Source organism: Brienomyrus brachyistius, unplaced genomic scaffold (assembly GCF_023856365.1).
Source record: "Brienomyrus brachyistius isolate T26 unplaced genomic scaffold, BBRACH_0.4 scaffold37, whole genome shotgun sequence".
Lineage (NCBI taxonomy): Eukaryota > Metazoa > Chordata > Actinopteri > Osteoglossiformes > Mormyridae > Brienomyrus > Brienomyrus brachyistius.
This window is the reverse complement of record NW_026042312.1, coordinates 3017891-3041468: the sequence shown is the minus strand read 5'-3', so window position 1 is coordinate 3041468 and position 23578 is coordinate 3017891. Positions and strand designations below refer to the sequence as shown.

At 41.9% G+C, this 23578-nt stretch overlaps 1 protein-coding gene and 1 long non-coding RNA gene across 3 annotated transcripts in view; one reads left to right on the top strand and one right to left on the bottom strand.

The window, feature by feature from the left end:
- The window catches only part of LOC125722199 (uncharacterized), a 52250-nt gene that overhangs the window by 8016 nt on the left and 20656 nt on the right, over positions 1-23578 (top strand). The window lies entirely within an intron of this gene.
- Positions 11309-12608, bottom strand: LOC125722222 (uncharacterized). Its single transcript, XR_007386223.1, has 3 exons — positions 12447-12608; positions 12096-12188; positions 11309-11362 (listed from the first exon to the last, which is right to left on the bottom strand). It is a non-coding gene; the product is annotated as an uncharacterized LOC125722222 (long non-coding RNA).

The following is a 23578-nucleotide window of genomic DNA, read 5'->3' as shown; positions in this document are numbered from 1 at the left end:
ACCAGTTGTTTTTCTTTGTTGTGCTGTGCAGCAGAATGTTTCACAAACATATCCAAATTAAGAGCCTTTGCACGCTGATTCTCAATGCTCAGCAGAGTTTCCAGGTCCGCGGTGTTCATGCCCAATTGTGCTATTTTTAAAACATAGTTTCGGGTAAATATTAGGAGGTCATGGGTTGCGGATTTTTGGGCTGATTTCATAATGTTATACAGCAGCAGACTGCAAGGGGAAAAATAAACTAATTATTATCAGTGCAAGTGGCTCCTAATCCTGAGTAATGCTGGATCTCTAGCCACCTAAAGTAAGAGACAGATGCACACGGAAAGCAGGGCTGCCGACTACCATGCATCTGGCATGACTTTCACGCTCTCAGACACTCACGCAAGGAATCTTCCACTATATTATTCCACTATAAGCCTAAATGTAGCTACATCAGAAGCGTTGGTGTAGTTTGCATACCCTACATACCATTTAGAACAGGGGTCACCAACATGGTGCCCACTGGCACCAGGATGCCCCCAAGGACCACATGAGTCACCCACGGACCTGTTCTAAAAATACCACAACTCACCAGTGGGCAGCGACTAAAATTTCATTTTATCTTGTTGCTATTCTTCTTTAATCACATTTGTATTTATATAGATTTGAAAATGACAATATCCAAAAAAGCATTTAAAACGTGTTTGTTCTACATGAAGTTTAGATAAGTTTAGGTAAAGTCTGTTCTGGTAGCCTTTGTATGGCTCAGTACCCGTGAAGTAGCTCTCAGTTTCAAAAAGGTTGCTGACCCTTGATATATAGTATACCCCAATCTTGGCTGATATATCCTAATCAGTAAAATAACAGTCGGCTAAATTCCGCATAGTGATCTCATTAACTGCGTGTTGTTGCTGAAATACATCACACAGACGTCGGGGGAATGTCAAATCATCAGAATATGTAAGATTTATACATTTGGTTAAGTTGAACGCATTTGCTGTTGAATGCAATTCCTATCACATTAACAATTACTGGTTGAAAAATTGCTGTTAGTGTCTTAAATCATACTGCTGTAAAAGTAAAATTTACAACAGAAATCAATATGCTTAGAATATGGGTTAAGATGGAAAATAATTTTTCCATCCCAATCCTAATCATGTTAATGCAAATTTACAGCAGTGTGGATTCTCAGAAAAAAAGGTACTCTGACATAAAGATCAGCAATACAGTGCAAATAACATTTAATTTCACATTTATACAAAAAAAGGTCAGGGCATTTCGATGATAAAATCTGTAGTGAACAATAAGTCGCATCAAAACAAAACCTGGAATTCGGTCATGCTACCTTAAGGCACCGGGGATATTGGCGGCACCCCATCTGCCCCCTTTGTCCCCCAACGGCCTTACTGCCCCTCCCCCCCATGCCGTTCAGCAGGAGTCACCCACCCACAACCTACACTGTGGCCTCTCCATCACAACTGACCAGGTGCGGAGTCAGCTGATGAAGATGAAAACCAGGAAGGCCGCAGGTCCAGATGGAATCAGCTCCAGACTGTTGAGGGACTGCGCAGGTCAACTGTGCCAGGTCATCACATACATCTTTAACCTCAGTCTCAGTCTGGAGAGGGTCCCCGTTCTGTGGAAGACGTCCTGCGTGGTGCCGGTCCCAAAGACAACGCACCCCAAGGAGCTGAACCACTTCAGACCTGTTGCCCTGACTTCACACCTGATGAAGACCATGGAGAGGATTGTACTTCACCACCTTCGCCCGCTAGTCAGGAGGGATCTGGACCCGCTGCAATTTGCCTACCAGCCGAACATCGGGGTGGATGACGCTGTCATCTACCTGCTGCATCGGGCCTTCTCTCACCTAGAGACGGCTAGGAGCACTGTGAGAGTCATGTTCTTTGACTTCTCAAGTGCCTTCAATACAATCCGGCCCTCAGTGCTGAGGGGGAAGTTAGAGGGAGCGGGAGTGGACCATCAGTTGTCTGCGTGGATTACGGACTACCTCACCAGGAGACCCCAGTATGTGAGACTCCGGGACTGTGTGTCTGAGGTGGTAGTCTGTAGCACGGGGGCCCCACAAGGAACAGTACTCGCCCCTTTTCTCTTCACCCTATACACTGCGGACTTCAATTACAACACGGACACTTGCCATCTACAGAAGTTTTCAGACGACACTGCCATTGTTGGTCGGGTGTCAGAGGGGAACGAGCTGGAATACAGGGGGGTCATCGATCGCTTTGTCAGCTGGTGTGAACTGAACCATCTTCATATTAATGCCAGCAAGACGAAGGAACTGGTGATTGACTTCAGCAAGAAGTCTTCTCCTACTACACCGGTGAACATCCAGGGTCTGGACATTGAAACGGTGAAGGAGTACAAATTCCTGGGTGTTCACCTAAACAACAAACTGGACTGGTCTACAAACACTGAGGCAGTTTACAAAAAGGGTCTAAGTCGTCTTCACCTGCTTAGGCGGCTAAGATCCTTTGGGGTGAACAGGACTCTCTTAAGGTCCTTCTATGACACTGTGGTAGCATCTGCTATCTTTTATGCTGTGGTCTGCTGGTGTGGTGGAATTGCAGAGAGGAACAGGGGGAAATTGGACAAACTGGTGAAGAGGGCCAGCTCTGTCCTGGGCTGCCCACTGAAATCCATCGAGCAGGTTGGGGATGAGAGGATGCGGTCTAAGCTAACATCCATTATGGACAACACCTCCCACCCCCTGCATGAGACTGTACGAGCTCTGAGCAGCTCATTCAGCAATAGACTTCTACACCCACAGTGTAGGAAGGAGCGCTACCGCAGGTCATTCTTACCAGCGGCTGTCAGACATTATAACAGTTTAGCGTGAGTATTTTTTACTCATATATGTTTAACTGACATATCACATGCTGTAACCAGGATCATTCACACCCCACCCCCGCACTTGTGTACATATCTCTGTACATTTTGTACATATCTCTGTACATCTTTATTTATTTCCAAAACTTTTGTACATTTGTATTTATATCTTTGTGTATCTACCTGCTCCTATTGTTCTATATTACGTTTTTGTGCAAGAGCTCTGTAACACCTAAATTTCTCATTCGTGGGATAATAAAGGTTTATTCTATTCTATTCTATTCTATTCTATTCTAAACATTACTTTGTGCAAAGTTCCTTGTTCTGAAATAAATACTTTCTGCAATAGCACATCCAACCATATTCACACAGTCTTTATCGTTATTTATTTATTCAGCCGTTTTTTTCTTACTGCCAGCATCTCATAAAAAGGGTCAGTGCTCACAGCAGCAGTGATGCTCTGTATCCACTTGTCCTTCTCCTCAGGGGTTGGCGCCGAGATGCGGCACACCACATGATTGCCCTCTACCAGGCGGCCGTCCGCCTCCGTTTTGCAGGCTTTCATCAGCTGTCTGCTGTTGTTAGGGATGTACAGTTCAAAGCAGTTAGGCTTCCTGAGATCCTTCACCTCACGGATGCTCAGATTCTCCAGCGGAATGATCACCCTGGGTTTCTTATCCGTAGTATGTTTAAAGTAGTAAAGGCAGTTATCCATCAGGATGAACCACCGCCTTTTCCATGTTTTCACCCGTCCTCCTCCCAGTTTGAAGAGCCAACCCTCTCTGTCAGGGTTGAAGAAGGCATTGTTCCCATTGTCTTCAGGAATCTTGAATGGTTCATTCTTTATGCTCTTATAAAGATTTCGGAGGAGATCATCTGGCAGGTTGCCTCCATCATTGATTCCTCGATTCATGGAGATGAACCTGTCCACACTGGGCTTGTCTCACACATTTGGATTATGAAGGCTAGTGTTTAGCATGATTATGGAAAATGAAAGTACATAGCAGGTGTCAATGTTTTGGAAGACTCCAGGATTACATTGACAGTACCTCTGCGCAAAGGCCTCCATCATCCTGTCAATCTTTTGTGCTTCTCCTGGCAGATGGAAACTCCAGAGGAACTGCCTGAGAGCCTGTACCAGGTTGAACCCTGCGAATTCATGAAGCCCAAGAAATGTTTGGAGGACTTGGATATTGAAGTCGTCTCTCTCACCCAGGTAATCCCTAATGGCTGTTTTGTTCAGCCCCTCTCCCTTGTATAGGAGCTGGGCGATGTCCTCAGACGTGTGCCGGAGAAGATTGTTTTGTACCATGAACAGGATACCCTTCTTAGGGTCCATGTTGAATTTCTTTCTTCCCATGGCGACATGCCTATTCTTTTCTAAGATTTGGCTGCGTTTGGTGCTGGATTCAAGGCCCTCCACTTCCATGAGGGCCTCTCTCAGCGCCTCCCGCAGCCTCTGGATCTCCAGCAGAAGGGCTCCTTTCCTCAGCCAGATGTCCTCAAGTTCAGAGTGCTTCTCGGTCCATGGAGACTGCAGCAGACAGGAAAAGGAGATCGTCAGCGGGTGTGGAGCTCAGCAGGTTGGCCATCTCTGCCAGTTTGGTTGTTGGTTCAACTCCCATGGCAGAGTAATCGTAACATTGTTAAGCCCTTGAGCAAGTCCCTTAGACCCAAGTGCTCTGACCCCAAACTCTCCTCACTTCGGACAAAAGCATATGCTGAATATATGTAATCCCAAAGGGCAGTTACAGAAGACCCCAGGACCGGAGTAACGTGGGAAGCAATTACTGATGCCTGGAAGCTTTGGGGCATGCAAATAAACTGCATCCAAAGGCAAATGGCTAATAAAGAATGCTCTGAATGCCAGGCATTCGTCCAGCAGTGAGATCGTAGAGATAATGAATAAAGATAGAAAGTGTGAATAAAGATAAAACATTTTGATTGTATTTGCGAAGCGATGCTGGATGTGCTGAGCTCGCCGGGAAGGTCATGTGGTCCGCATTCCCTCCCCATGCACACGTGATCAGCTCAATCACACCGAAATTGTCGGTTTGCTGCCCTTCAGGGAAACAATCTAAAGGGTGTTACGGGAAAAGTAATCGATGCAAGAGCCAATGATGTTCTCCTGGTGCCTACCCTTGTTTATGTTATCGTTACTGACACAAACAATGATGAACGATAATAAGCATTTATAAGCCATGATGACCGCACCATTAACGTGGAGTTGCACTAACGTCTGTTTTTATAGCTAACCAGCAAGTCAACCTCTCACCCTGGTAATGCAACAGCGCCGGTTAAACAATACGTTTACACAGAGTGCTTGTGATCAGTGGCCTATACTACGAATCAGGGTTACTGGCTTATCGAGGTAACTTGACGGATTTAAGGTACCACAGATTAAATGAACTTCATATTTGTTCATCGGGATGTCTGAATCGGTGCTAATCAGTACTACGATGCCAGTTATGCAATGTAGTTTTGATAAAACTTTTCTGTCATTTAACATAAGAGGAAAAAAATAATTATACTGTAGTCAAATTGGCTGATATAAAATCGTTTAAAACTGGGACAAATTTTGCCTTTTTTTACAGTGTATACTTCCAGTCACAAGGTAGCAGATACGGATTTCTGAAATAGCAAAGATAAAGGTCAATGATTAATATCCCTCATCTCTTTTAAAACTATAGGTAAGATGCTGTTTTGATATCCTGTCTAGGGTTGGAGTGTAACAGTATTCACGGGAAAGGGGAATGGGATAAAGGGACAAACGGGGTGAGGGCAAGAAGGGAACACCAGTGGACAAAGGGATATTTTTTGTATTTTCATTTTTTTTCATGTATAATACTGACACTGAACAAATAACCCGGTGCAAGACTTTGGGAGTGACCACAGCCAAAATAACAAACAAAATCCCCAACTATCAAGTGCGACCCACAGCTAATCTCACCTAAGTGCAAAAGAAAAGGAAACCAAAAGACAAACACTCCACCTCACTCCCTGACCAAATAAACAGAGTCCAACACACACTTGCAAAACAAAATAGCTAGGGGTGCAACGGATCGCGGTTGATCCGTGATCCGTACGGATTACAACCCACGGTTCGGAACGCACGTGATCCGCGGATTAACTCGTTTTTTAAACTTTTAGATAAATAAAAAAAAATAACCGCAGATAAAACAGTGTTTTCTGCTGATATTGCTTTAATAATAAATAATTAATTACACAGAAGTCGTGTTTACGTCAGCGGAACATGTGACTCAGTCAACAACGATGGCTAGCGACGGAACAGAGGAACTCGAAAAGCCTCCCGCATCATTCAAATCTTTTGTATGGGAGCATTTTGGCTTTCCTGTAAAATATAATGATGACGGAAGAAGGGTGGTGGACAAAACAGTTACAGTGTGTAGACACTGTGGCACGAGAAAGCCGTATGAAAGTGGCAATACATCGAGTATGGCCACGCATCTGAAACGACATCACCCCGGTGTGCAGACAGGATGCAAACCGAAGCAACCACAGCAACAGCTGCTCACCGCTGCATTTAAGCAGCACTTTGCACCAGAATCAGAGCGGGCTAAAGCTATTACCAAATCTATCGGGATGTTTATCGCGGCAGACATGAGGCCATACTCTGTTGTTGAAAACAAGGGTTTTAAAAACCTCCTAAAAGTGCTTGAGCCACGGTACGAAATACCCTCGCGCACACATTTCAGCATGAAGGTCATGCCTGAACTTTACGAACAGGAAAAAAGCAAAATCGTCGCAGACTTATCAGATGCATCCTCTATTTCGATCACCACAGACGGGTGGACATCAAGGGCTACCGAAAGCTACGTGACTGTGACTGCCCATTATATAACAGCGGGATGGGAGATGCAAAGTCCGGTGCTACAGACACGCCCCCTCTATGAGACTCACACAAGCACAAATCTAGCGCAAATCCTGATAGAAGCAGTAGCTGAGTGGAAGTTAAAGAGACACAATGCATGTAGCAATATCCCAGTCACCACAGATAATGCCAGAAACCAAGTAAATGCAGTGACAGAAGCTGGACTAGGGCCACAGATATCTTGCTTTGCACATGTGATAAATTTAGCATGCCAAAGAGGAATCTCAGTTAACCAGATGGATCGCCTTCTTGGGAGGATTAGGAAGGTGGTTTCTTTTTTCCACAGAAGTACAACAGCAGCTCATGTCCTTAAAACAAAGCAAGAAATGCTACAGCTACCAGCCCACAAGCTCATACACGACGTCACTACAAGATGGAATTCCACATATGACATGTTGGAGCGCTATCTTGAGCAGCAGGCAGCAGTATACTCTGCACTGACAGAAAAGACACTGAAAAAAAATATCAGAGACATTGTCACCTTGTCTGATGATGATGTGAAAGTAGCAGAGGAGGTCCTTCAGCTCCTCAAACCTCTCAAAACAGTCACAACCCTATTGAGTACTGAAAATGCACCATCTGTGTCCATGATCCTACCTCTGAAAACCAGAATTATACAATCCATGTGTGCAAATGAGGAAGACACCAGCATTACCAGAGATGTTAAGGCTGCCATAAGAGGGGACCTGATTTCCAGATACACCAACCCCCCTGAAATACAAGATTATCTTCACAGATCTACTGCACTTGATCCAAGGTTCAAGTCCCTGACTCACATAGAACCAGCCCTACGCGAGAAGACATACACTGATCTCACAACTGAGATTGTGGCTACTGAAGAGGTAAAAAATAATACAGTTATTCATATTATTTAATATTAATATAATTAAGTTATAAAATATTTTAACTATTATTTATGTGAATATTTGATCTTAATTTTGAAAATTACCAGCATATGTTATTGATTGCCTATGAAATATATAACAAGAAATATAGTTAAATAACTCAGTAATTTTTTCTGCAGGGTCAAGCCACAGAGCCAACACCCTCTGAAGAAGACACAGGGCCAAATGCATCTCCTCCACAAAAGAAGTCTGCCATAGAAGAGCTTTTTGGGGATACATTTGTGAAAGAGTCAGACACAGAGAAAACTTTTTACAACACAATCAAAGAGGAGGTAGCATCATACAGGGCAGCAAGCAGTTTGCCAGTGGATGGTGGTAATCCGCTGGCGTGGTGGAAACACAATGAGTGTAAATACCCTCACATTGCAAAAATGGCAAGACACTACCTTGCTGTGCCTGGCACTTCAGTTCCTAGTGAGAGGGTATTCTCCACAGCAGGTGACATAGTGACAGCTAAGAGGTCTACTCTCTCCCCAGAGAATGTAGACATCCTCATCTTTTTGAAAAAAAAATTGTCATTATAAGGTTTGGCCTGTTTTCAGTTCTCAGGTTGTTTTTCAATTGTTGCATTGAACTATTCAAGTATTGAGAATTTTATTTAAAAATTGTATTTATTCAGCTTTTTCAGTTATTTCTTGGTTTTATTTTTGTAATTTATTTTAGTTATTTTTGATAAAACCAAAAGTTCCTTGCCATACTGTTCTTGTAATAAATGAGAAGCAAATTACATTTGACTCCTCCCCTTTTTGCTGATCCGAAAATTGATCCGATCCGTGACTCAAAATCCGTGATATGATCCGAACCGTTAGTTTTGTGATCCGTTGCACCACTAAAAATAGCAGTCACTCCCTATGCAGCAATACAATCACACATACATAACATACACACAAGTCAAAGCAACAAGGGGGCTAGTGAGGACGTAAACCAAAGAAAACCAAGCGGGGAGACAGCAAGCCAAACTGAGGTCGCGGGGGGGACCGGAGCCTGTCCTTGGAACAACAGGCGTAGGCAGGAACCAACCCTGGGCAGGAGTCAACACTCTGCAGGGTGCAAACACTCACAACTCAGATTTGCCAATTAACCTACCCTGCGCACTTTTGGACTGTGGGAGGAAACCAGAGCCCCTGCTGGAAGTCTTTCCCCATTCACCAGATTATATTGCCAGAAGACTGAAAATTAGATATCAAATACTAGAGTGACATAAAAACAAAAAACAAGTTTGCTTGTAATGAGACGCAAAACAGAAGATTATCTCTTTTTATATTTTGAGAAAACATTTTAACATTTATCCAATCGGTCAAATGGTTTAATACTTCATACAGCAGCATTTCTAAACTCATTCCTCAGCCCACCAGACAGCTCCACGTTTTTGCTCTGTCCCAGATCCCTGCATGCATGAACCAAACAGTCACCTTTTACTGCTGTGCTGAGAGCTTGGACAGAGCAAAACTGTGGATCTTTGCAATGGGGTCCAAGGACTGGCTTGAGAAACCCTGGCATAGAGGAGACTGCAGTGAGAGCCAAGAAAAAAAGAGATTAGAGAGGAAGGTAAAATGCTTCCATTAGCATGGCAAATAAGCTGCAAGTACAGACCCTGTGCTTCCATTACAAACAAAAAGCCTGTATGACCCTCCTAAACACACAAGTCAGATTAACTTAACCAGGGGAAATAAGCATAAAACTTGGCAAAGACTACACTATGAAAAGGGAAGGTGAACATCATACTTACACGAACTTCTGCTAAAGCAAATGGACAAACCCCTTTTAACGGAATCAAGTTACTTTAAAAAATTAATAATCCAAAAATAAATCAATAAAAATTAAGAAAAACACAATAATGCTTTGAACTAATACTGCAGTCAGTCCTAAATGTTCCCATGACATTCTTTTCGTCACGACGCACACTCGGTACATACTGGTTGAAAACCATTTATAATCCTTCATGTACCAGTCTATGATGGAGCACCCCAACCTGGGCCGCCCATCCAACATGGCAGATTTCTGCCCCCTGGCCCCGGAGACTAGCAGACTAACCTCAGGAAACAGGGAACCAGGGGGACATGGGCCGCTGACTGGATGGGCGGCTCCAGAATGAGGTGAAGCAGAAGGTAGACTCCACAGCAGAGGACCGAGGAATGTAGACCAAAACCAGGGAACCTGAAGTGGCAAGAACACAAACCAGGACAGACATATAAAACCCAAGCAAAGGCATCAGTGGCACAGCCCACCAGCTTGTGAAAGATGGCTACCTGGCATCATGAATCCCTTAATCAAAAACCTTTGTGATGGCAACTTTGTCACCCAGGACTGATCCCTTCTAAAGACCTCAAGTTTCAATGCAAGGTTTCTGAAATGTTTTGAAACATTAGTCCATGTGACTGCTGTGGTATTGTTCCAGGCAGGGAAAACAACTTAGGAGAAAATTTCCGTGCATGTTGGGTGTTTGTGGTACTGTTGGGCTGAGGGGGTAATTGAGTGACTATTAACCTTTGAAATCCAATTATATTATTTAAACAGGTTAGTAGTTAGACAGTGTGATTTAGATGAGGATAAGGATGTTTTATTGTCATTACAAAACGTGTTCTACATGAAGGGAACAAAATGAGGCACTCAGATCCGGTGTATTAGCAATAATAAAATAAAAATAAAATCGAAAGAACAATACAATGAATAATATGGTAACAATTAAAATAAAATAGAATAAAGACATTAAGATAGATTCCATTAGGAGAATTTAACCATGGATGTAAAGTGAGCAGGTGTGAGTGTAGCAGAGATTACTGAGGTCTGTGTGTAATAAAGTATATGTGACACTGGCTGAGGAAGCAGCAACGTGTGTGTGTGCAAAGTCACAGTAATAACCTGCAGCACTGAGGGATCTATTGCAGCGAAGCCCTGACATGTAACACTGGTGATGAATAGCAGTGTTAGATATAGGTATAGTGAGGTACTTATAATTATAGTAGGTGTAGGATCAAGGCCTGGATTAGATTTAGTTAGAAACATACAGGGCAAATCTAGATAACACATACACACACAGATTACATATAATTATAAATTTAGGGGCAGTGTGTAGCTCAGTGTGCTAAGCCTATGATCAGAAAATAGCCCACTTTAGCACAGCCTGGGCACATCTGTGGGTCCTTCAGCAAGGCCCCCAGCTCCCTGGGTGCCACTATGACTGGCTGCCCGTCACGGCCAGCTCACTCTGAGCAAGTTGGGGGAGGCAAAACAAAAATATCTTGATTGGGATCAATAAAAAGTATTAATTCTTATCCTACGGTCTGAGCATTCGGTCAATCCAAGTACAGGGAGTGGTAATGTGGACAATGCTGCTTGCATTTCCGGCCCAGCAAGGCCTGCTGATTCTCCACAGCTATATATATTCAGCACTGACCTTTTTCCATTCAGTGGTTGTTAAAATAACTTTGTGTAGCCTAGTAATGGTGTAGTGTAATATTCTTTGGTTTGTAATATAAGGGATTAAATAATATCTTCCAAGTGAGATACAGGCCCTCCACATTTTCAGTGAAAGGAGGCCAGACAGCATGAAAGCTCTTCCTACATTTGCCTCTGCTGTATCTCAGATTTTCAAAAGGTAACATAGAAAACACATCCTTAACCTATTGTCTGAAGGCAGGGGGTCTGGAGGACTTCCACTGTGTGAGAGTTGTTCTTCCACCCAGCAGAGAGAAGAAGGCTGTGGCTCTGGCCTGTGAGGCGGTGTATTGTTTTTCTGCGGGGAGATGTGAGCATCGGGTGAGACTCGACTCAAATGCAGCCGCTTTGAGACAGACGTGGACTTTAAGGAAACACAGACTACACATGGAACAGCAATGACTGAGCTGGGGAACGCAGTGAGGGCAGGCATATTTATACACAGCACACTAATCAGCGACAAAACAGGTGTACAGGGTTAGGATGGAGAACTATAATGGGATACAGGAGAATTAGGAGGGTTACAAAGGGCCAGCAGCGACCCCTGCTGGCATGAGTGGGAGGAGACATGAAAAAATAAGAGATTACAGATCATGACAGGAGCACCAAGCACAGCAACAGTGGGGTCATGCTCAATTATCACACCACATATATGAGAAAACATTATGAAAATCTGTTCCCAAAAATTGTTCAAACATCGGCTTGACTGAAACATACGACTGGTTGTATCTAGGCTACACTGGCACTGACAGCAGAGTGTAACAAATTCCCAGCTACGACATATATCTGATGATTCAGAAGAAAGACAAGTTGAAGAAACAAAGTGGTTAATTGACTATTGTATAATAATCAAATCATTTCATAATCATGTAATACATAATATGTCACGATGGGAAGAGGGACAATCCAAGGGCAGCCTTGTGGGTTTTATTGCTGAACCAAAAGACATGAATAGAACCCAAGAGGAGGAGGAGAGCACAAATAGGAGGGAGGGAGGAAGAAATAAGCAGGAGGAGTCGGGGAGAACCTACTAACACGGGGAGCAGAGAGGGGTCCTCCTCCTTTTTGGGTGAAACTAATTGCTTGTGACATGGTAAGAGGCAACTTCTTTCTTGAGAGAATTTCTTTAAAGGGCAAGACAACCAAAGCTGTAAATCTAACAGGAAAAAATAGCCTTTGTAGAATTCTATGTGAAGACCCTCTGGGCCAGGCGCCCTGCCGCTCTGCATTGTTTTATTTGCATTTACAACTTTGTACTCCATAATTTTAATATTTTATCACGAAGCCTGAAGAGCAATATGAACTATATCTTGCTTTAAGTAAATTGTCTCATCCATTATTAGATTTAAACACAGTCATAATCCACAGCAAACTGCACTTACAGCCTTCATCCTGCTCTTCAGTCTCTGACGTGCTGCATCTAAATGGGGACTCGTCAAAAAGCCAAGTGGAGCTGTCATGAATGAAGGCCTTGTTCAAGCTTCCCCAGCCTGACAGCAGGTTAGTCTCTCATTTGACTAAAGTATATTTAACTTCTACAGAACTTTGCAGGCTCATCTAGGATAGAGAATTTCTGCTGCTGAGCGCATTAAAAGAGATTCTCAGAGGGAGATACGAGTCCTAGGTGCCTGCTGGGTACATATTCAAGACAGAGTTAGGACCGACTTCAATAATTCTGCACTGTCTCCCAGATTAGAGGAAAAAATTGTATTTTACTGAAAATTTCATTTATGGAATTTTACCTTAGACTTTGTCAACAGCCATGTGGATAAATTTCAGAACTACAGACGGTCTGTGGGTTGGGGGGACAGGCAGGTTGGCAGGTGGGGGCACACTGAATGCTCCTAGGGGTGTGGTGGGTGTGCTTATATGATTTACAGGAGCCGAGGCTAACAAAGGCACTAAACTGCACAAACAGCCTCCTGTACGAAGTTTTACATGAAAAGGGGCCATGGGCTTGTTGCCGCTATGTTTCTTAGCACTCTGACTAATACAGCCAACTGGACCCGTCTACCTCTTCAAAAACATCCATGCAGAGTTTCCTGCCTGTTTCTGACAGCTTTCACTGTTTTTCTTTTTTGCTCCAGTATCTTGACCTTTACAATCTGGAGGATTGCTACCCTCCAACTAGCTGTTTTGGGTCAAAATGGCCCCATCTGCGTTAATTTGCATCATTAATTACAGCATAAATCGATACATTCCAGATGAATTTTTAAGGTAATTTCAACAAAAGCCTGTAAAATTGTTAGTTCTGTTAGGCAGAACTGAAAATATGATGTTAAATGTATCACAGTGCAATTGTATTAAAAATAAATCAATGACTTTGCATGACTATTTTTGCACGACAGATTTAAATTTCATGTTTATAGTTCAATTTTATGTTATATAAACAAAATAATTTTTAATACAGTGCATTTTTTTATTAATTCAACAGCACCCATGTTCAATCCACTTAAGTTTGGAAGGTGTATTGGAAGGTAACGCAGATCTTTCTTAAGTGGGCATCTAGAGATATCGTCCCCCCTCCAAGCACCCCTTTTCTCCACCAGTTCTGTATGGAGCTCGACAGGAGGAATGGAGAGGTAGAGAAAGGGGTTAGTCTCACACATAATGTAATGCAAAATAAAGAGTAAATACAAGTGCCATGAAGCAGAATTGAGCTCCAGCAGGCCTCGACATACAGTAAAGGAATTGTAAGGCAGACATGCTAACAAAACAGCTTTACATTCCCAATTCCAAACCATTAATGGGCAACCTTAGAGTGACAATGGCTAAAAAAAACCTTAGCTATAAGCAGGAATGAAACATTGTGAAAAGCCAAGACTCCACATGAACATGTTCTCCCCTTGCAGAGTCAGATCACGCATTTGAAGTGTTCCCAAGTGTTTGTGTGTTTTAGGTTCCTGTTAGTGAGGGGTCCTTTGCCGTTCTGTCTGACATCCAACAGAAAGTGCACTGTGTCTCTGCAACTTAAGCTGAGTCAGTGTAAGTGTGTGGCTCAGTAGCTCAAGTATTTGGGCTTGTAATCCAAAGTTTGCTGGTTTAAATCCAGCTTCAGATGGATAACTGTATGTTTATGGGCCATTGAGTTATGAAAAATAATCAATGTAGTGAATCACTATATTCTCAAATTACTTGTCATTTTATGAACAACACCATTTATTAAACAAACAAATCTACATTGGCAGAATGAAAAATTAAAAATGAAAATAAACTATCATTTAAGAAACTGTGGAAAACTGAATTTACAATATTTGTAAATTGAAGGAAGAGTCCATTAACTTAAAACCGTTTTTTGATGGATTCTTTTTTTTTTACAGTGTATGACGCGCTTGAATTCACTGAGCTCAAGTGTATGTGAAAATTAATATATTTACATCTAGTATGTTTCATGGCTTCACTGTATTTCCCTGTGCAATGATCAGTTTCATCTAACTGGTGATGTTAAAGGCAGAGCTGAAATTTAGTTTAGTCATGACCTCAAAATTTAAATTGAGTAGGTATTCTGTACAACCAGACGGAACTGCTGGTTGGGCTGGTCATCACCTGCTTTTTCTAAGTGAGGTCAAAATGTAAAGTTTCAAATTGCACAATATATATTAATCTGTTTTTAATGTTTTTACAAAATATTTTTTATGTGTTTGCATCTTATATTTTGTATAATGGGCTTGTACATTTGATTCTTCCTTGATTTCGGTGTAATGAAGTGTAACTAGTGAAAAAGAGAGAAGCTTTTGGGAAGCATTATTGAACTTATTGTCCAGAGTCACTTGGGTGATAATGAAGGTCAGTATAAATCACCTATTACCCACTGTAACCCTTTGTATTCCCCCCGCACACTCTGTTAACAAAATAAGAGGGTTGAAGTTAAATCAGGTTTAAAAGGTAAATTTGATCCTCCCCCTATCGCGGAAGATGCGTTCCAGACCCATCAGCGATAGGTGAAAATCCACGATACAGAAGTTTTTTTGAAGTTTAAGCCTTAAAATACCCCTCCCACATGCTTTAAACACATGTAAACTCATTAAAACAACACATATATCTGTATGTCGGGCTAAGGATATGAGTGACATAATAGTAATAATAAAAATGAAATAATAATATGTAATATATATATATATATATATATATATATATATATATACACACACACACACAACTTTCTCTCTATATATGCAATGGAATATATAAAAATAAAAACATATATGGCTCTTACACATTCTTTTCATCCTTCTTCATGTAGCGTACTGTTGATTCATTCAAGCCATAATGGCGAACGCCGTCCGCATAACGCTTTCCTTCCCGAAGCACATCCAGAAGTTTTACCTTCTCCTGAATGGTCAACGTCTTCCATCGTAGGGCTTAGAACAAAACGAAAACAATCGGACCACAAACAATGTACGGGATACGCAGAGAATTGTGAGGCGTCGGAGGAAAATCCGCGATATAGTGGGGAATCGCTGTAATGTGAAATCTGCCAATCCTGGTTTTCAGCACCATGGACAGAAACCTTTCGTTTATAGGGACCTATTATGCCCATTTTCACTGTTCATAATTGGATTTTTATCTTCTGCTAGAATAGATTCACCCTTTTAATAGGTGATATCCTAGAATCCAATATATTATTGCAGGGCTGTTTTCATTTGATATTAACCAAACGTGATATATTTATTTTTACTTTTGATATCTCATCCTTTTCCCCTTATCTGATAAGAGCCGCTGTCCGCTGAGACAAGCTGGTGTGTTTTTACTGCTCATTGAAAAGTGGGTGGTGCAGACTTTGCGTATTACATCACACTCTGAGACAGTCACTAACTGGTGGGCTCTGAGGGGGCGGTGTGACCTGAAAATCATCCATCAATCAACCCAGGATGGGGGGACAGGCAAGTGTAAGGCAACAGTGCTAACCACTGCACCGCTCCTGAAAATAATGAACCATTTTAAATGTTGAAGTATTTTTGAAATATTTATTAAATTTAAATATTTATTAAATCAAAACATTGAGCAGTATACATGATATAGCGACTCATTAATGAATAAGCAATATAATAAGATTCAATTTTGCTTTCACTACTTAAAGCGCCAGAACAACGCATTTGAAAAAATCAACAGCTATATCTCTTACCAGAAATCAGGAACAGGTTAAGAAAATCCACAGACTTCGTCGCGAGCAGTTTAATATACGATCTATTTCCTTCTACCCAACTCCACACACCTGCAGTATCACTGCGCAGCAGATATCGCCAGGGAGCTCGTGCTTGTGTCTAATGCGCAGAGATAGGAGTAGTGTACTTCGATAGAAGCACGACATTTCTACGGCTGATATTTCCAAACCTGAACAACTCCCAGCACAACTTTGATGGATAGATAGCATTAAGGCCCCTCTAAAATATCTTTTTATAGTTTTGGGGTGAACCTCCCATTTAAACGAAGTACATCGTGGTGCTCATGAATTTGAAAGCCTAGATGCCTCATCTCGCTTTTCCACAACGTGTCAGCAGCGCCACCATCTTGGAGCGGTAATTAGGCATAAACAAGCAACATGTCAGGGTGTAGATGGAAAGATCTTTTGGCCATAACTTCTTTACTAATTAACGCATTTATATCTTACAATTATGTAGAATAAATAAAAAAGCCCACCACTCCCAATTTATGTAGTACTCCTGATAGTACTCTCAACGAAAACTAATCATGCTAGTATCCCGTCAGTGTCACAGGCTAGTAAACATTTTATGTATTTTATTTGACCGTACCGCAGATTTTTTTACCTGTGAAATGTGGTTCCCTGTTTTCTAGTTTTAACATTCCTCATGTTGTTGCAGTTTCGAAAATAGTCGGTTCACTAAGAGATATCACTCTTCTATTTCACAATTGCCGCGCCAATATGGCGTATCGCCCAACGAGGCATCCAGGCTTTCAAATCTATGGCGATGCTGCCTACGCTACTACCCGTCACATGACACAGGAGCTACCGAATACCCGCCAATCGGGAGCCGGCTTGATCAACCACGCCCACCCGTCACATAGAGAAGAGTGAGGCGAAAGAAGCCAATCAGTTTAAAAATGTCACCATTAACGCGGTATTTAGTAGTCCGGAGATATTTTACTTTAAGCAAGGCACAAAATAAAGTTGTAGTATTTGTAATAAAATTTGAAGATTAGCCATCCCCGAGGAGCTGACAGGAAAGTCAGGTACAGATATAGTCCTCATTAACCAGCTAGTCGGTTACTAAACGTCGCCAAATAAGGTTGCCTTTTTCTATGATGTTTTTTTTCAGTTAAATTGACATTAAACAAAATAATCTGAGACCTGAGATATAACATTGGCAACTATGGTCATTTTTTACAATCATGGATATTTTAACATTGAGGACGTGTGTCTCATGTCATTTTCACATAGCGGGAGTTTAATTGTTTTTATCTATGTCTGTGTGTCAACATATATCTATTTCGTTATGTCACTCAAATGTATGATTAGTATCGACATTTCGGTAGACTACTATGTTGTAATAAAACTGTATGGTCCTCTGGGAGTTGGGCAGTAGAAAGGAAATGTAAAGTATCAATAAGAAATACTATTAATGAAGTAGCCGCCCTATCCTTTTACTTTGTATGGAGTGTGCATACAAGACACAACTAATGCAGTTGTACTGTTATGTATATAATTTAAAAGGTATACTTGCCAGCAAAAGATTGAGTTAATAAAATTAAATGAAAAGTATTAAGACCCCTTGTCATTCATAGTATTATATACTTCTTAATTTTACCAAGACTTTTTTCCTATCATATTTTTAAGTTTTTGAAGTTGATAATCTGGAAAACTGCTGCCTGGGATCAACTATCCATTCTTGACTCGGAATAGGAATTGAAGTTGAATAAAACAGCCTTATAGCACCCTCTTGTGACATACAGTAATATGGAAAACAGAACAATTACTAACAGAACGCAACATCCCCCCTTTACTTATGTATTCTTCTTCCTGCAGCAGTACTGTATTCTATAAAAGACACACCTTACCTGTAACATTTCTTCCTTTAAGGTCACTACACCCCAGACAAAACAATAATGTAAGTTCAACAAAACACATTGTGCTTGTGCCTTCCTGTAAGTGCACAACCTTTTCACTATAAACTGCCTGTTTTGCTTCCAACAAAAATCAATTACAATTAGAAATGTTCCATTCACTGAGGACCACAGTAAGAGGATCTATGAACAACTGTTATATATTTTACACTGAATCTCTCTTTTCCTTTAAGGTATCTCTTTCTAACCAGAAAATCATGCTCAGAACATGCATTTCATTTCTTTGTTTAATTCTGTGAAGTTCCATAGTCCTTGAGCCGATGATGGTTTGTGTGCCCTGGCTGCACAGCTTCCAGTTCCTTAGGCCATTCCAAGCTCAACTGTTTTTTCAGGACCAGTCTTTGGCAGGGCTGGAAATTTGGGAAGTCCACTGGGTACTGAGGCCAAATGGGCAGCATGCCATGCTTTCCCGTCAGCCAGGCAATTTCTAATGCCCTTTTTGCACATGCGCTGGTTTCCACAGCCGCACTCTGTGCCCTTCTCTGAATGAGGGAGTGCGAGCTCCCTGTCTTGCATCACAGTACTGTTTCACGCGAGATTGGCAAAGAGACACCCAGCAATGCACTTTATTATCATGTCACTTAATTATCACTTATGCCCCTTCAGTATCAGGCCAAGTACAAACACTACACAAGCAGAGTATTCTGTGGGGAAAGATTAATGTCCTCAACTGCTGAGAGCAGCGTGCTGGTGATGCTCTGTGCTCATTACATCTGTGAGTTCATTACTCTCTGTAGTGCTTTTCAATGCTGCATTGAGCAGTTGCCAGGATGTTATGCTGCCTCTGAGGATGAATGTTTGTTTTGAAGTAGAATAATTCAGAATAATTCAGAAGATGGATACAGATTTTCTCTTATTAAACAAGACACTGGCTCACTCATAATTGTCCAATAAGAGATAAGGAGCATTCCTATTGAACAATCATGACTTCTAGCTTAAGTTAACTCCGCTAACTGAGAAATCCTACTTAGTGGAACACCTCCCAGGTCAGAAGAGAACAACTACAACAACCAAGAGTCACTACCTGGCTTCTGGTTATTGTGCATTAGCTCACAGCTCAGACTGGGAGTCATTTCATAATGAATCGACTCCTCAAGTCCAAGCCTTGCAGTGGACTGCAAAGCATCCAGGGACACTGCGCAGCACGTTAAAGGACAGCTCTTATGGAGTGACCACTAAACGTAAAAGTGGAAAAATAAATCATTTAAAAAATGTTAAATGAATAGTTAAGGAAGATGTAGCATTTGATTATGTCCATGCATTTTATAATCTATTCAGTACAGGATCATAGGGGAGTCACAATAGGACATACTGTAAGGAAGGGGAATATTCTGCCAAGAAGGTCAGTGCATCATAGGACTCACTGACAGACACAGACACACACAGGCACAAGGAAACAAGCAGCAGAACATACATATTACATGCAGAGCCAACAAGCCTGTAGGACCTAAGAACAAACTTAGATTTGGGTTTAAAGTGTTCTATCTGGGATTTTCTTGCTGTTGGTACTACAGCCAGACACACAACAGTCTGTAGTCATGATCCTCGTTCCCCAGTAAAATACTATTATTTTCTTTCATGCGTACTTTGACAAAGACATCAGCTTAATACAATGCACAAGGCTCACAAGTTGAAACTTCAAGAATAGGCACAGACCATGACATCACCTTAAAACCAGCTTGGAAGGTGATGAAACTGTAACCTGGCTGTCTTCATCGCCTGATTTAATCCCCATCGTTAACTATGGGGCCTTAATGTAGCATAAGATTAACCACGATCACAAACATTACACTTCTCAGAGCGGCGTCTAGGAGGTTGTCCTAGTTGCTTGTGTGTGTGTGTGTGTGTGTGTGTGTGTGTGTGTGCGTGTGTGAACTGATACCAGGCTCATGATGGTCATTGACAAGAAAGGGCATTAAACTTGGCAAAAGGGACCGCAAAGAATGGCAGATTGTTATTCTTTATATAAATTCAATAACTAACTAAGCCTTCTTTTATTATTGCTTCTCTTAAAAGAAAAGAGAGAAAAATCCGTCAGTTTCTTTTGTTTTCGTTTGTGACTAATTTTCTCTAAAAGAGAATTTACTTTTAGCAAGACAAAACTTCTGAATTCATTTTCCCAGTCTGTCAGTTTGCACGCACACACACACATACACACACACACACACACACACACACAGTCAAATGCATTCATAAATGTATATATATAGTCAGGAGTGGTACTTTCACCACGATATGTCACCCATGTGCACTGTCTTCGAGTAGTGAACCAGTTTTCAATACAATGGTTAAAAAGGCTGTTACGATCCTCAGTCTAGGGTTGAGGACCGCCAGAAAGGTAAAGGGAAAGGAGAGGGGAAAACGAGACAACCAGGGTATGGGAAAAGGGAACACGGGACACAAAGGGATCTATTTTTGTATTTTTTTTATGTTTATTCACAAAGACTTTCACACACAATAGGGCAACAGACTTCGGGAGTGACACCGCCAAAACAATAAACAAAACACCACTAACGAACACGTCCCAAACTAAGCTAACTCTAAACGAAAAGAAAATGACACAGACTAATCCTAACTCCCTAACCAAAACACAGAATAAGCAACACGTACGCAAAACAAAACAGCCGTCACTCCCTACGCACTTAACAGAAACCAACATACAGAACACCAAAGCCGAAACACAGTATCCGAGGGGCGAAGCAAGAGAGGAGTCAGGAGGAAGGCAAGAGATCACAAACCAGAAAGCAGTCAAAACCAAAGGCAAAGGTACAGAGGGATAAGGCAAGAGACGAAAACCAGAAAACCAAAACTGTCATACACGATCAATCAAAAGAACACAAGCAAATCAATAACGCAACAACCAAATGTGAGCAGAGCTGCCGCTACTCTCCCGCCACGGCCTTTTAAATCATAAATACGGAAGTAGCGTATAGCTCGGGGCGTGGCCAGGTCCGGGAGGCGGAGACGAAGGCAGCCGGACAACGATCAGGACAATCCCCCCCCAAACCTTACGGCACGTAACAAGGCTCAAACCTTCAGTGCCTCGTTGTGCCATCTCTACCAGTGTTTTTTTTAACAGGGAAAATACAACTTGTATGCTGGCCTTAGAAGCACAACTTAAAAGAATAGCTGCCATGCTTCTGCCTAGCATGGCAGAGGGAGTAAAATGGTATGGGACTGCATTGGTGCTGGTAAGGTGGGTGATTTACACAGAGTACAAGGTGCAATGAACCAGCAAGGTTACCGCTCTGTTTTACAACTCATGCCACCCCCTGTGGTCAGCACTTCTATCAAGCAGCAAGGCTGATTCAAAGCACACTGGTGAAAGATGAGGAATCCAGAGAACTGTCCTGCTTGACTGGCCTACAGAATCATCACATCTCCAGCCTATCAAGCTCATGTGAGACCAGCTTCACCGTGAGGTCAGAGAAAATACCAAGCCAGTCCCACCTCTGGGAATAGCAGGATTGACATTTCCCCTAATATTGTCATAAACGGACAGCTCTAATGGCAAAGGACTGCAAAGCTGTAATTGCTGCAAATATAGTTTTCATACAGTTTGATTAATTGAAAATGAAGATGAAACTTATTGCAATATTTATTATATTACAAAGCAGAAGGCAGCAGGGAAAAGTAAAAAAAGAATCACCCCAGATGGGACTTAAAACCACGATATCCAGCTCAGAAAGTCAGGGCCGTGGGCGTTTGGCCAGTGGGGCAACCGGCAGACCTGAGCTTATGACCGGGACACTTGACTCACAATGGAAGCTCAGCAAATTATAAGCAAGCCTGCAAAAGTGACATGAATGGATCTGTGTAATCTATGGTAAAATGCATCTTGGGGCTGAGACATTAACACTCACAGTCCAGGAGAAGATGACATCCATCACTGGATCTCAGTCAAATGCGGCAATTGAGTGTCCGCTATGCCTTTGGCATTTAATGTTTGTACTTAGGTATAGAGTGGCAGGAACACAAATGAATGGGGAGTTTAAAAAAAAAAAAAAACATTTGCATTACAGCAATACGTCACACATGACTATGTAAGGGAATAGATGAAACCCTGCATACATCACTATACCTGAGCAATTCAGTACAAAGTGCACTGACATGATTCATATGATTTCTGGTTTGTTTGGAAAATTTAGGTCCACCATAAGCTATGTGTTTTATTTATGATGCACATTGATGACACTATTTGGCTGACACAATATCAGACTGAACTTATTTTATAATTTTAAAGGTTTAAATACAATTCTGGGTGTTGGACATCTTGTTAGCCTTAGAAATCTATAATGCTCCCCCTCAAGAGAGAGTAAACGACTGCAGGGCATTACAAAGGTCCAGAATGGATTTTTCATTTACAGGTGTCTTCTTTGCCTCTCGTGACCAGTATCTCACTCTGGACCAGTGGTGGATCTCGTACTCAGGCACAGAGAATGGGTCCTTCCGCCCCGTGGATCTCCTCAGCCACTGATTCCCTCCAAGCTGATGGGGTAACTATGGTTGGCAGAAGTGGGGTTTGCTGTTCACTGTCATCCGCTTGACGTTGATGGACCACTTGCTGAGGCTGAGGATGGTGGTCTTTACGTATCCTCACTGTTAGGCCTCTGCACACCCATTTCTTTTGCTGACCTGTTGCACAGAAACATTTCATAGTAAACTGTAACATGATTACAGCAATTATTTCAATGTCGTTCAGTCAGTGAGAATCATTTACATAGTAGGGACCAGATAAGCAAGAACGGAGGTGGTGTTGCAGAATATGTAAAAGAAAACTTGCAGGCAAGGGAGCTCACTGATAAAAATATAGCTAGAGAAGCTACAGCGCCCTCCACAATTATTGACAGCCCTTGTAAATATTTGTGAAAAGGGTTAGAAAAAATGTACATTTTCTGAAGTAACTTCATCTTACACTGAAAAAGTTAGAAAAATAATGCAGTCATTGGTATAGAGTGTAAAGAGGAAGGGGCTGAGGACACACCCTTGAGGGGGTCCAGTGTTGTTGATCACAGTTGCTGATTTGGCTGTGCCTATCCTTACAATCTGTGGTCTATTGCTGAGGAAATTATGGACCCAACGGATGAGAGATGCGGATATGTTCAATTGAAGAAGCTTCTTGATCATCTGGTGCCGTTGAATGATAATAAAAGCGGAACTGGAGTTAATGAAGAGGACAGTAGCGAAGGTGCCTGGAGATTCAAGGTGTTGGTGAAGGGAGTGGAGGAGACATACTACAGTATCCTCTGTTCTGCTCTTCACCCAGGAGGCAAACTGGTATGAGTCCAGCTGCGGTCTGACAGCTGGCTGGATGATATGGAGTATAATTTTCTTTAGGCATTTCATTATTATCGATGTGAGTGCTACTGGCCGGTAATGATTTAGCTCAGAGGGACTTTCTTAGCACCCGGGACGATGGTAGAAGTTTTCC